Source organism: Aptenodytes forsteri, unplaced genomic scaffold, assembly GCF_000699145.1.
Source record: "Aptenodytes forsteri isolate BGI_AS27 unplaced genomic scaffold, ASM69914v1 Scaffold84, whole genome shotgun sequence".
Taxonomy (NCBI): Eukaryota; Metazoa; Chordata; class Aves; order Sphenisciformes; family Spheniscidae; genus Aptenodytes; species Aptenodytes forsteri.
Window position 1 is genome coordinate 1,788,164 of NW_008795492.1, and position 5,296 is coordinate 1,793,459.

At 40.8% G+C, this 5,296-nt stretch overlaps 1 long non-coding RNA gene across 1 annotated transcript; it reads right to left on the reverse strand.

The window, feature by feature from the left end:
• Positions 1-1,082: 1,082 nt before the first annotated feature.
• On the reverse strand, positions 1,083-4,227 carry LOC109279521. The gene is made up of 2 exons (XR_002086216.1): positions 4,181-4,227; positions 1,083-1,632 (listed from the first exon to the last, which is right to left on the reverse strand). It is a non-coding gene; the product is annotated as an uncharacterized LOC109279521 (long non-coding RNA).
• Positions 4,228-5,296: the final 1,069 nt, after the last annotated feature.

The following is a 5,296-nucleotide window of genomic DNA, read 5'->3' on the forward strand; positions in this document are numbered from 1 at the left end:
AGGCGGCACCTGGCGGGCGGGAAAGCCACAGGCCAGGTGCCGCCTCGCGCCCGGTTCCCGCCTTGCCCCGCTCCCGGCCGGCGGACGGTTCCCCTGTGAAGGCTGGCATTCGGCCCTCTCCCACTGTTACTATTACTTTATTTTTTTTTTAACCGACTTGGAGCCAATTCGCGCCGAACTGACCTGCGGCCGTTTCAGACGGGGCTTTTTCGTTTCAGCTGGGCGCATTAAAACCGGCCGCAGCAAAAAGGCGGCGCGGCTTGCACTCCTTAATGAAAGAAAAATTGTCGATAAATCGTCGAACTTCCACAGCTTATCAAGAACTCCGCGTATACTCATTAATTTCCCTGCCATGTAGCTATTGACCCGTCTTTACTTTGGAAAGGCTGTTACTCTGCTCAAAGTAGACCCGAGCGCGACCTTCAGTCTGTGTGGCCTTCAGTCTGTGCGTGCCCTGCCAATGGCCAAGTGGTTTGACCGCTTGCAGCATAGGTACACCTTTAAGGACACTGTCGTTTCCCCCCATCTGACAAACAGCCATCCCCCTGTACAACGCTGGCACAAATGTGTGAAAATCATTTCACAGGCAAAAACAGTCCAAGTCCCCCAAGACTGAGATTTTTTTTTTTTAATCAAAAGGGTCGCTGGCAGCACTTGGCCTCAGCGGAGTGAGAACAAGAGCAAGGTGCAATACCTCCACAGCCCTGCGAGGTTTGCAAGTACCAGGCATAGGCGCGAGGTGACTGTAATTAAATGCCCAGCATCTAAAAAAGTGTACATAATGGATAGCTTCAGTTGCCTTTTTCTCCCATACTGGTATTGGCTTTCTAATCTGAAAGATCTCATTATCTGACAATAGTAGTGAAGTAGGGAGTTTTTTTAATCTGCCCGCACAGTGCCTCTTTTTGTAAGCCTAATTCTACTTTACAAACCAAATCCAAAGGTGAAAAATAATATCTTCTGATAAGGACAGTTGCTTTTTCTAAATGACAGCCAAGTAGGATTTGCACAGACCAGCAAGATTTTGTTTGCATTGGAAGTGCTTTAGTTTCTGATCTGAAGAACAATGAAACAATTAGTAAGATTCAGAGACATCCTTTATTAAGGGAATATTTCTCATGATCCAGTGAGGCTACAAGTAAAATTTCACAGGATGTATCTTTTGTTGCAGTGTTACAGAAGCAGATGAAGTACGCAGCAGGTTAGTGGTAAGAAGCATTGTACAAGTATTTAGCTTTACAGAGGTGTACGTGACTGGACAAATAGGCTTTCTAATATTCAATTAATTTTTAATAATAATCTTGTGATCTGATGGAAGAATGAGGTTTAGGAATAAATAATCTGTTGTTCCTAACACATGAATTTTGAGTCTCCAGTGGGAAATTGTATCCTCGAGAAAAAGAAGCAAGGTGTTGTTCCATACATGGCGGTTCCTGGGCTCTTTGGTCCTGTACTGTCCGCTGACGCTGTTGGATACTCACTTCATAGCAACTCTATCCTGGTGTAAAACCATCGACTCAATGCAGTTACTCCTCATGTACAGAGTAGTGAGATCTGAATCAGGCCCAAATGCACACATGCAGTTTCAAACAGGGTCACAGTCAGAGTATCATCGCTGACTTCAAGTTGTCTCTAAACAGAGAGGTCAAAATACATCATTAGTAACTTCCAGGAAAGTCAGCACGGAAAGGCTTCTTTCTGTGTGAAGGCTGAGCATCGTCTGGCTGACCTTCAGTTCATGCAATGGGACAGCCTCCATTTTGCCATCTGTGGTGATGGCGAACCGCTCTTTATGGGCAGAGAGCCCGTGATAACAAATTTTGACAGTGACAGGCTTCCGCACCAGTTGCACATGCATCAGATCTGCTGGTCACACGGTACAGTGAAGTGAGCTGTTCGAACAAAAAAACTAAAAAGATTCAAAGTGTTCTTGAATATTCTGACAGAGTCCGTACAGCACTCAAGCAAATCTGCTGACAAATACTAGATAAAAGTGTCTTCCACTTGGGATTAAGTGCCTTCCTTTTCAAAAGGAAGTCGTGGTCTTAGCACGTGGTTGCCCCATGCAGCCTTCCCTTGGGCTTTTAGAGAGCAGGAGGTGCTCAAGGAGTCAATAAAACCAGACTTTGAACAGGCCAAATCACCAAGAGCTCTGAAGAGCCACAGACCTCAGGGCCGGATTCTGATCCTGCGTACCTCATTGTGAAATGGGAGACACATTCAAACTGATGCCCTAAAATGGCTAAAAGCCCTAAAAGCAACATTCAAGCCAGGCAATGTTTTAGCACAGGGCAACACTGCTCTCTATAAAAGGAGCACAGCAGTAATTAGGACCAAACTGTGATCCATGTTCCTCACAATTTTTATGACCTATTGGAAAATGTCCTCCAGATTTTCAGGGGCAATTTTTATATCAGAAAATGTCTGTGGATTTTCCTAATCTCTGTATATAATTATGGTGACTGATAAGGCAGTGAGGAACAGCAGTGCATGCTCAGTCTCACGTGTGTCCTACTGAAAGCACATCTGGAGAGAAGATTTGTATCCAAACCAAAATAATTTATAGGCCATAAAGATCTGAGTCTTCAGTGTGAAGTCAGCCCTGTCTATGGGTGGGAGTCTCAGCATGAGACACTTCTGCACTGAGTGAAAAAGCGGAGCAGGGAGAGGAGCAGGCTTCCTCTCTGACAGCAGCCTCCTTTCCCTGTATTTATAGAGATTATGTTAAATCTGGAAAGGAGAGTGCAGTAGGTATGGCATTCATTTTTAAAACCGTGCTATGACCAATGACCACTAACCGCTCAAAACATCCTTCTTCTGTTGCTAAAGAAAACAGCCAAATAGAAGTAAGAAGGAGGATAATTTAACTAATTATTTTTTCTTGTGCTGATTCAAACTGAGAAGTAAAAAGGGCAGGCTGTGATTCTTGAGAATTTGAAGATGGAAAAAAAATAATTAAAAACTGAACTGTACAAACCCTAAGAACAAACTAAAATCAGAAATTACATAAGAGTTAAAACCATAAAATGGACTTTTCTTATTATCACATTCATGAATAATGGCAGCTCAAGTGATTTATCTTGCATCAGAAAATATTTAATCTGGCTACACGGAGGACATTTGAGAGAGTTACCACTCTGAAAATTCCTGATGTTGCCCATGTTACATGAGCCTGTTAGTACCTAGCACAAAGTATGTAAGAGAAAAACCAGATTTGATTCTTAATAGATAAGTATTCTGATGGTTGCACTTAACTGTCAAAGAGATGGTTTTTAAGCAAGCTAATGTGACTTGGCTAATTTGCTCTAAAATCCTAACAGATAATTGGCTTAAATATTTTTTACCTCCGCGTAGGTATGTAAGTTCAGCCTGGGTGTGTTTGAAAGGAGGTGGGTATCAATCTTGGCTACTTAGAACGATGTAAAGAAAGAACCATATTCCGTTCCAGTAAAATTTTTACTCTGATCTACTTTGCTAGATTTACCTATCCTGTTATAAAAATACATTTTCACCTCCTTACAGTGTAGACATAGTCTAAAATTGAACCAAGTAACCAGACTTTCTACAAAGAAATAAATGAAGTTTAGAGTAATGTTAATAAGCAATACCCTTTCCTCTACTTTGAAGAGCTTACAGTCCATCTGGTGAACAAACACTACAGGCTTATCTGAACTCCAACTCACAGGCTGACTCATAGGCGGTTTAGAAGCACATTCTGTAATCGGTGAAAGACTAAGTTATTTCAGAGTGAAGATTTGCATTTTTCTTAAAAACAGTCATGTCCCTATCACATCAAAATTTAGATTTCAGATATATGTTATCAGGGTGAAGGGGAAAAAGGCGTATCTGGGAATGAACTGATTTGTCTAAGGATAGGTATCTCTAATATACTCAATCTTAAAATCTGTGAAGAATGCAGAACAATTAGAAAATTTGTATATATTCCTATAATTTAAAAAAATCATAATACCTAAGGAATGCGCCTGAGGAATAGAAAAGATTGAAAATAGAGCAGTGTTTTATGAGTAATCTGCAGTAGCAGTAGAGGTATCTTCCTGAGGTTTGGGCTTCTCCCCTGAAGTGGCAAATTCTTTTTCTTCTTTTCCTTCAATAACTAGCAGGAACAACATACCACCCCTAATCATTTTAGTGAAGCGTTGTGCATATGGAGGACATATACCTTTTCCCTGGGAGGCTGACAGTCTTACTGGTCTACACGTCAAATCTGAAAGAGCAAAACAGGGTAGGGAATTACTCTTTGAGAGGCTGATAAAAATTTCACCATCTCGGAGCGCAGTTTAGTGTCTGCCCTGCAACAAGTTCCCAAGTCATTGCTTTTTGTTTTTAAACACTGGTGTCTTGCTATACTTTAAAGGTCGGGGAAATGTATCTTGATTTTTCTGGAACCACAGCACCGTCATTAACTTAGCCTATGTTCTCCAATTCAGTCATTGTATGGTTTACATGTATAGTCTTCACCACTCAGGTATACTGTACCACGAATATTCACTATTCCATCTCTTCTTTTCATAAACAAACAAACCCCCAAGATTCCTTGCTATGTACTCATTTTACATCTAGCTGCTCTCCAAGTGGGTTACAAAAGCCAGGTTCTCTCTTAGCATGCATTGGCAGAACTGAAGTCAATGGAGATGTGACCATTGTGTGCAAGAAACGCCTTTAGTTCTGGTGGGTTTGTAAAACTTGAGATTCCAGCAAGCCATTCTTGACCCACTCTTGTTCCATTTTGCGACTTAATAGTTTGCAAACGCAAACTCTGGTGTCAATGTATATGCAAAAGCCAAATTTTTAACACCGTTTCATTCTGGTAACAATATCTATAAATTAGCAATATAAATAATACTTATTTTTCACTTCTGGGTCAATGTAGTCAAAGACAATAAAAACAGGTACTTTTCTATGTTCAGTTTATATAAAATATGTAATACATATGTGGAATATATATTATTTTTCTTCTGAGAGATAAATTTAGTTCATGACCTTGGCATATGCTCCACTTCAGGAAGTGAAGGAAAATGGAAGAATTATTCCCTTCGCCATCACATTAAAGTGTCCCTTTTTCTTTATAATCTCTTAGCATATATAACCTTTTACTACCAATGAGGGGAAATGTCATGTATATGTACTTTATATACAGCCCTCAGCGTTGTGACAGTTTTGTCTTTCAGCCAGTGGTTGAGGATAATCACGGAAGGATTACCCATCTGTTCTTGCCATGTGGCATTCTGTCTTCAGTAAGGCGATATTGCAGTTAACAGCTTCCTGCAGTTCTTTT